Below are 10,083 nucleotides of genomic sequence, written 5' to 3'. Positions count from 1 at the left end.
CAGCTGCCTTTATGGCAGATGCTTCAGCGGACACCCTAAGACTGGCAGCGAGGTCGGCAGCCCTGGTGAATAACGCCAGACGTGCGCTGTGGATAAAAAGCTGGAAAGGGGATGCACAATCAAAATCCAAAATTAGTGCAACCCCATGCGAGGGTGAGTTCCTCTTCGGGAAAGCCTTAGACGAAATTCTCGCCAAGGCAAAAGAGAGGAAAAAGGCCTTCAGTGATTCTCCCATTCCGTTTTATAGGAAAACCTTTAAGAGACGGCCATTCGGGAGAAGAAGACAGTCGGACAGAATGAATAGATGGGCCACGAAAGACTAAAAGCAGAAGGGTACCATCTTCAGAGGGCCAACTTATAGGAGAGATAAAAATTAAGAGTTTAGACCCACCAGTTGGGGGTAGATTAAAAATTTTTGTTACCAAATGGGAACAAATTATGTTAAGCCCATGGATTTTGAACATAATCAAGGAAGGAATAAAGATTGAATTCCTTCAGATCCCTTATGAGTTCTTTGTTATAACTCGCCTTAATTCCTCAGTTCAGCAAAAGGCTCTCGAAGACGAGATTCGAGTCCTACTAGCTAAAAAAGTTTTAGTTGACGTCCCTGAGGAACAAGAGGGTAGAGGCTTTTACTCTCCCCTGTTTTTGGTTTCTAAACCAGACGGTACATTTAGAACCATTATTAATTTAAAGAAGCTTAATTCATTTATAAAAAATTATAACTTCAAAATGGAATCAATTAGATCCACTATAAAGCTTCTTTTCCCAAATTGCGTAATGGCAGGGATTGATTTAAAAGATGCTTATTATCATCTCCCTATTCACAATAGATTCCAGAAATACCTAAGAGTCGCAGTGGAAGTCGAGGGCAGGATTCGTCATTTCCAATACGCGGCCATGCCCTTCGGGCTTTCCACGGCACCAAGAATATTTACCAAGGTGATGGCAGAAGTGATGGCCTACCTTCGCCAAAGGGACACACTGATCGTGCCGTATTTAGACGACTTACTAATAATTGGGAATTCAGTCAAACAATGTACCGAACGCGTGACTGACGCAATCTCCTCTTTTCAGAGCCTTGGCTGGATCATCAATATCCAAAAGTCCAGACTCGATCTACAATCTCTCCAGACATTTCTAGGATTTCAACTAGATTCCTTGACACAGAGATGTCTACTACCTCAGGTAAAAATCACCCTCACGAAACAAAAAATACGAGCAGCTATAGATAGACCACGTGTGTCCTTGAGAGGAGCAATGTCACTATTAGGATCACTAAATTCTTGCAGTCCGGTGGGCCCAGTACCATGTCCGTACACTACAACACCAGATCCTCCAAGAGGATAAGCGACATAGTGGTCATTTACAGAGCAAAATAACCCTGTCACAAGAAGTCTTGACTTCTCTAGAGTGGTGGTTAGATGATGACCATTTATGTTCAGGAGTTCCATGGGTTATAGTTCCATCCTGTATCGTAACCACCGATGCCAGTCCCCAGGGCTGGGGAGCCCACATGGAGAATGGGTTTCATCAGGGAAGGTGGAATAGAGAGGAATGCGAGTACTCATCCAATTTAAAAGAACTGACTGCAGTGTTCTATGCTCTATATAACTTCCTTCCGCAGCTCCAACAGAAGCATGTCAGGATCCTATCGGACAACACCACCACAGTGGCCTATATAAACAGACAAGGAGGGACTCGATCAGAGACTCTGATGTCTTCAGTGGCAAGAATTTTAAACTTAGCAGAAAACTATTTTTTGTCCCTCTCGGCCCTTCATATCAGAGGCGAGAGCAATCAAAAGGCAGACTTCCTAAGCCGACACACTCTACGGCAAGGAGAGTGGTGCCTCAATCAGAAGGTCTTCAGGGACATAGTAGCCCTATGGGGACAACCCAAGGTGGACCTTTTCGCCACAAAGGAGAACAGGCAGATAAAAACATTTGCCTCCCTATCTCCATCAGATCACCCAGACATACTAGACGCCTTTCTAGCTCCGTGGAATTTCAACCTGGCGTATGCGTTCCCTCCATTGATCCTCCTACCTCAAGTAATTCGGAAGATCAGAGACGACAAAGTAAGGATAATCTTAATAGCACCGTTCTGGCCAAAAAGACCGTGGTTTTTGTGGCTGCAGATTATGTCAATAACAGATCCTTGGGTCCTTCCTTCGTCTCCCAACCTACTCTCCCAAGGCCCCTTTTTCCACCCTCAAATGCTCAGCTTGCACTTGACGGCGTGGAATTTGAGAGGCAGTTATTGAGGACAAGAGGATTCTCTGAGTCTTTAATTACTACACTACTACAAAGTAGAAAACAGTCCACAACCCAAATTTACACCAGAATATGGAAAAAATTTCTTCAATTTCATACAGTACCTCATACAGCAGAAGTTCCGATAATCCCAATCTTGGAATTTCTGCAGAAAGGGAAAGACTTAGGCTTAGCAGTAAATACGCTAAGAGTACAAATATCGGCATTAGGAGCACTATATGGCCATAATATTGCAGGCAACAAGTGGATAACTCGATTCATTACAGCATGGGAACGAATAGCTCCAATCCACATACCCTCCATCCCTACATGGGATCTAAATCTGGTCTTAGACGCCCTAACGGTAGACCCCTTTGAGCCGATCGACACAATGCCCTTCAAATACTTAGCACTTAAAATGGCCCTCTTGGTAGCGCTGACCTCAGCTAGAAGAGTGGGTGATATCCAGGCCTTGTCAATAGATCCACCTTTTTTCCAAGAATACCAAGACAGATTGGTATTAAAACCAGAACCTGCCTACCTGCCAAAAGTGGCAACAAAATACCATAGATCTCAGGAGATACTCCTCCCAACCTTCTATAAAAATCCCTCTACTCCGGAAGAGCAGAAGTTCCATACTCTGGACGTCAAAAGAACTGTCCTAAAATATATTGAGAGGTCCAGCAGTTGGAGGCAGAGTAGGGCCCTATTTGTTTCATTTCAGGGCTGTAAGAAGGGGTATGGAGTCACGAAGAGCACCATTTCCCGGTGGATCAGAGAGGCCATTCGTTTAGCCTACTCCGCAAAGAACGAAGATCCTCCAGGGAACATCAGGGCGCATTCCACCAGGGCAATGGCAACTTCTTGGGCGGAAAAGGGAGATGTTCCGATTGAAACTATATGTAAGGCGGCAGTTTGGTCATCCCCTTCTACCTTCTATAACCACTATAGACTTGATCTTTCATCAACCTCTGACTTAAGCTTTGGCAGGACTGTCCTTGGCACGGTGGTCCCACCCAGGTGATGGTCTCTGGAATCTCTCCAGTGGGTGCTGTCGGGGCGAAGAGTAAAAAGCCGGATTACTTACCGGTAATGCTCTTTTAATGAGTCCACGACAGCACCCGCTCACTTCCCTCCCTAAAGATATCAATAGTTAAAGTATATCAACCAAATAATGGATAAGAAAGATGTTAAAATAAGAGAACATTGCCTAATCCTTGGCGGTCCTTCTGGTACTCTGAAACGTAAAACTGAGGAGGAAAGGCGGACTGCCCCTTTTATCTTTCCTGTAGGGTTTCCTGTTCCAAATGGGCGGATCCGATACCTCCAGTGGGTGCTGTCGTGGACTCATTAAAAGAGCATTACCGGTAAGTAATCCGGCTTTTTTAAATTTTCTGATGCGCAATTTTTGGGGAGAGAAACTGCATTGGGTTGTCTTAAGAAGCATTATTACCATATGTTGGGACTCAGAGGTATTATAATTACATGTGAAAGATTTCAGGTGAGCATTATTATATGTGGGGATTACTGAGGTGGAAATGTTACTGTACGTGTGGGGACTCATGTTATTACTATATATGCAGGAACTCAGTCAGACATTATCACTATATGAAGGGAAATAAAGGGGCATTATAATAATCTTTATATAGCGCTAACATATTCCACAGCGCATTACAGTTTGCACAAATTATCATCACTGTCCCCAATGGGGCTCACAATCTAAATTCCCTATCAGTATGTCTTTGGAATGTGGGAGGAAACTGGAGTACCCAGAGGAAACCCACACAAACACAGGGAGAACATACAAACTCTTTGCAGATGTTGTCCTTGGTGGGATTCGAACCCAGGACACCACTGAGCCACATGCATTATTACTGCATGTGAGAAACTCAGGGGACATTATTTTGTTTGTTGAGGCACTCATGACATTTATTAAATACTAAAAGGATACAGTGAGCATTTTTACAATTCAGAGGCACTTAGAGTATTATTATTGACATCATATGGTCATGTAGGCCCCTCACTCATAAGCCTCCATAACCACTACTTTGATCAGCTTCTCCAGGAGCACTAATTGCCAAGTGACCATCTCTTCACGTAACAGCTGTACCTTCTGATATAACAATCCATCCTTCAAATAGATCCTTTTCCATTGCCCCAGAATCTGCAAAGTTCCTGGAAACAGGGCATTTCTCTCTCTCTGGCTGGGGAGTTGTTTCAGTGCTACCCACAGTCGCAGCTGGGCAATCTCCTTATCCATCTGTTGAAGTTGAGCCCAGTCATCCCAGGTCTGCCATAGTACCTGATCTTCAGACGCCTCTTCGATTTGTCCCTGCATCACCACTAATGATTTGGCCAAGTTCGGGAAGCCAGGGATCTCTTCCACCTCAAGCTCTCATCTCTATCACATTCAGGTTGCTCATGAGTCACCCTTGAGAGGGCGATAGCATCAATGTTCTTGGCCTTAGCCCAGTGGACCATCTTGTACCGATACTTTGCCATGTGGGCCACCCATCGCTGTTCTAAGGCCCCAACTTTGCACTTTCCTGGTGTGCCAGGAGATTATAGTCCATCCACACCAGGACCTCTGATCCAGACAGGTACTCTGCAAACCTCTCTGTCAATGCCCACACCAGTGCCGTAAGGTCCCATCTTTTTTTGGACCAGAACAATGGGAGCTGCCCACCGACTCTGACTTTCTCGTATCACCCCACTCTGCAACATGTGATACATCTCCTTCACTTCTTTGTACATCTGGGGAGGTATGTGTCGGTTTCTTTCCCGATTTGGCGTGGCACACCCCATAGGGATTTCATGAGCGATGGTCTGAGTGCAACCAAAGTCATCTTCATGGTTGGCAAATACTTCTTGATAACGTTCTAGTTACTTGTTGCACCTGCTGAGTTGATAATCCCATCAATTCAGCCCCCATCTGCTCTATGATCCTATGACCCTACTTTATGCTGCCTGGCAGGGGTTCCGGTGTCATTGTAACTGCTAGAGTTAAGGGATCTCCTCCCATGACAGCCAGTTGTACTGCTTCGGGTTGCAATAACTTTTCTGGCATTCCCAGGATCTGGGCCAATTCACTCTTAGATAGAAAGGTGAAACTGTCTATACTCAGGTTGATGCATTGTGCTATAATGCTGCCGTCTTGGACTGTGGTTAATGTCTGGGCTCCGAGCCCTCCAGGGGGCACTTGATCCATTGATGTCGGCTCTATTTGCACTTCCAACCCCTCAAGGGGTGTACAAACTCGTACTGGTATCATGAGCACTGTGTGGCCGGGTGGTATTATAAGTCTTGCAGCCTCAGGAAACATCACCTTCCCCAAGACTTTTCCTTCCCCCGATGTCTCCTGAGCTTGGGCAGCTCAGATCAGCTGCTGAAAAACCTTCCATTGAGGGGCTCGGGAGCTCTACTTGTTCAAAAAGGGCACTCGTGGCTCATTAATCAGAAGCGGTCCTATCTCTTTCAGTACATTCATCCCGAGTCATTATGGGCCCGTGGCCTGCGTTCCCTGGGACCAAAACGACCCCTTCCCATACACTCTGATCTCCATCCAGACCACCTTGGCGATGGGAATGGGCAGTTAGTTGGCAGCTGTCAATCTAATTACTTGCCCCCACTCTAGCCACGATACTTCTGGGAAATCTTATTAAATATCATACAAAAAGTGCATGGAGTCATAATGAAGTGCCTATAAATAAGCAGATGAACACACACCCAGCAATCCCCTCATCCATCCAAGATGGAAAAAGTGCCCTCATATATATATATATATATATATATAGTCTAGACTTCATGTCAGTAAATAGAAACCCAAAGTATGTCACCCTACAAAATGTGAATCGCCATGTGGCCAAATCTATTCCTAATCACCTCCCCAAACCTAACTAAAATAAGGGAGGGAGACATATTATGTCATGAGGGTGCAATGGGTCTAGGTACAAAAAGGCATCTGTCTGTAAAAACGTAAGGTATATACCGGTAAGGAAACTTACCAGAGGGTACAGGAGGAGGAAGAGGGGTGCCTGGCTGTGACCCCCGCAGCGCATTTCGCGGAGCAAAAAGGCCACTTTGTCAAGGAGATGGTGAGCAAATCTCCACAGAACCTTCAAATACCCTATGACCCAAGTCACGTGACGGGATCAGCCAATCAGCATGGCGTCATTGGTGCATGCGCCCTGAGGTCGGCAGGCCACGCTGTCCAGAGCAGGCGTCATGCTGGAAACACAAACACCGGTCCAAAGACCAAGGCGCATGTGTGCAGCGTAAAGACGCCCATCTGCCAGCAGCACACATGCCACCACAGAGTGATGCGCACAGCCACCTATGGTTGTATACAATACATGAGATAATCAAATCTTATACGTAAATCATCATACGTGAATGGGTACATTTATATATAACAAAGAATCAACAAATCTCATATATCAAATACGGTATATCAAATAACAATATATAGTCATGATTCCCGCAACTGTTGAGATGGCTGGATACTGTTCTCATGGGCATAGCACAAAACAAAGGTTCAGGGAGAGATGTGGTATCCTCAAGGTCACTAAATGCAAAATATTATTGACAAACAGAAAAATTAGTGAAAAAATATATATTTTTTTTAAAAACAATTAAAACAACACATTGCTAGGAAGGAAGGGAAGTGTGACATGGACGTGCGGAAGAAAAAAGATAGGGAGAGATTTTTATTGCCACAGAAGAATGCATTATATACGTATAAATATTTACCTATATATCCATATGAAAAATACTATGAATAAATGCGCAAAAGATCGTCCCATTTATTAGAAGCCCACTAGAGAAGAAAAGAATTACATCAGGAACAAAATGATGCCTAATTATAAAACCCACAAAGAAGGGGGGGGAGCAAAGGAGAATACTATAAGAACGGAGCAAAGCTCAAAGATTCGTTGAGTCCACTAGGTGTCATGGTGTCAAGTTGGACGATCCACCTGACCTCCATCTGTGACAAGATTTTTTTATTATCACCACCCCTAATCCCCATGTGAAGAGCATCAATCCCCCTGATCTTCAATAAACCCGCATCACTATTATGACATGATCTAAAATGTCGGGGGATGGTTTTAAGATTCCCAATGTCGGACACCATCTTGGCTGCGCCAATGTCCCGCACATGCTCCTGCACTCGAATCCTAAGCTCTCTTGCTGTCAAACCCACATATATTTTGGGAGAAGGGCACGTGGCATAATAAACCCTCCGTCAGGCGCAATATAGATTCTCCTCAGTTCATGCGCAATGTGCCTGACAAGCACAGGTCAGAAAACCACCTATAGTAGCTACATATTTCAATTTCAGGACTATAGAAGTAGTCAGTGACCTTCATAGGAATGTATTAAAAGAGATTACACCAAATCAGATGCAAAAAAAAAACATTTATTAACCATAAACTTATTAAAACTAAAAGTACCACTTTTCGGTAGTACCGCCAAATAGGCTCCAGTTATCTTTACTTAACTATTGCTTAAATATAAAATTATGGAAAAAAACTTAAAGGATATTGCACTTAGATGTTACTTAATTATTTTCTACTCATCTTCAGTGGTTTCAATTGCAGCAGAAGCAGCACAGGTACACTCTGAAAAGCAAGGCTGGCAGACGAAAGTTGCATGTGAAAGGCAGATTGATTCTTTACATATTTTGCAGTCATATTTAGAAAGCCTTCTGAAACCAGATACAAATGAGCAGGTAGTACAACTGCATCTTTTAGAAGGTGGTAGAGTCGGTGTTTGTTCTGGAACGTCCTTGGGACGATATCTCTTCAACCGGTGTTGCAGGGCAAGGGGCATTCCAACCGTCTTTGTACTTCTTAGGCTTAGCTCTCCACTCACCAGTTCATTAGCCAATTGTTTTAGGTACATTCTTCTGCGCATTTGTTTAAGTTCATTACCGAGGTAAATTACTTGTGAGTTGATACCACCCACATTCAGCATTGTAAAGAAGATTACCATCGGCCAGCGTTTGGTATTTCGACTTACATTGAAATTGCCACACATTTGGTCAGCAGTGTTAACGCCGCTTTTGGTCAAATTATAAAAAGTTATGATTTCTGGTTTCCTTAGCTCCCCAGACTCTGGATCAATGGTGTAATCATTATGTAATGAAGAGACCAAAATCACATTTTTCCTCTCGCGTGGGATGTAAGAAACTAAAATCTTTCCATTACTGAACCGAAACATAGTGCTATACTGTTGTTTGCCTTTTGTATATAGAAAATCTGGCGGCAACTGCCTTTTGTTTTTTCTAACAGTTCCCACATATGACAGCTTTTTCGTTTTTAAAAAATCAATCAGATCAAAGTCAGTAAACCAGTTGTCAGCAGTGATATTTCGACCAGATCCAAACATTGGCTCAGCAATTCTCTTTACCACATCACTAGGCTTGTTGCTCACATTGAAAGGACCTGGTGGCTGTCTTCCACAATAAACTTCCATGTTCATAGTGTACATCATCCTTGCATCAACCATGGCAAAAATTTTAATTCCATATTTGTTTGGCTTTGATGGTATATATTGCTGAAAACCACATCTTCCACGGAAACCTGGAAGCATCTCATCAATAGTGAGGTTTTGCCCCGGGCAATAGCTTTTTTGACAATTCATAATAAATTGTTGAAATATGTCCCGAATTGGTGCAAGCCGGTCATAACCTTTTCGTTCTGTCCGGGTACTTCGATCATCGAAACGGAGGCAACGGATCAGGACTTTGAATCGTTTCAGATTCATCACAAGGCTGAATTTTTCGATGCCATCACCGTCTGTCCCCCACAGCTCCTCCAAACTTTGCCTATTTGCTCTGAAAGCACCAGCTAGGTATAACAAGCCAATAAATGCCTTGAGTTCAATCACATCAGTGTTTTTGATGTCCCTCTCTCTGGAGAATTGCTCTTTGATTGTGTCAATATACTGGTTAGTGAACCGAACAATAGTTTCCAACATGCTATCTGTAATTAGATTACTCCAACATTCCACTGCAGTTTTAGCTTTTCTAGCACTTCCAATAACTCCAGGAAGGTGTGTAATAATATTGTGGGATTCTCTGCGCTGTTTGTTCTTGGGTGCCTTTTTGTTCCACTTTGTATTTTTATCTTTGCCCAAATAATAAGCTAGATCTGTGTCTGTTTCCTCTGTATCAGTGTCATCACCATCCTGCTCTGTTCCAGAATCAGTGTTACATTCTGCTACCTCATCTTCAGATGAAATTTCACTAGATTCCTCTAAATCCTCATTTACTGCTGGTTCTTCCTCATCATCTTCTAACAAAAAAATCTTCATTTCTTCTAAATGAAGGGGTTTAGATGAATCATACTGTTTTCTGGCCATTGCAGCAGAAAATCTGAAGCAAGAGAGAAAGAGTATGTGTTAGGGCGCAATGTGCCTTAGAAGCCACCCTCCTTTTGTCTAAGAAAACAGTACTTATGTACACTAACTTAGCATTAATCCTTCATAAAACAAGCTAAATACACAATCGTGATGAATAAAAAAAGAAAATACTAACCTTTCAATTTGTGTTGAAATCAGGCGCAATGTGCCTGAGAAGCCAAAGTGTTGATATCTGCTCACTAGAAGGTCTGCTGAGTCACTGTGATATCAGGTTTCACAGAGCCTGTAGAGTCAGGAGATAACTAGGAGGGGTGGGGTTTTCTGATAAGTGGGCAAGGAGAGAGAAGTGAAACTAATTACTGTGTGCCTGTCAGATCTATTGCGCCTGACGGAGGGTAAATCACGTTTGAAGTTCCACAAGAAATTCCCTGTCTAATCTGGAACTCCCTTGTCCCATCTGATGAGC

Source organism: Dendrobates tinctorius, unplaced genomic scaffold (genome assembly GCF_039654945.1).
Source record: "Dendrobates tinctorius isolate UK_male_01 unplaced genomic scaffold, ASM3965494v1 ptg000025l, whole genome shotgun sequence".
In the NCBI taxonomy this organism is placed as follows: domain Eukaryota; kingdom Metazoa; phylum Chordata; class Amphibia; order Anura; family Dendrobatidae; genus Dendrobates; species Dendrobates tinctorius.
The sequence above is the reverse complement of the archived record's forward strand: the minus strand, read 5'-3'. Positions refer to the sequence as shown.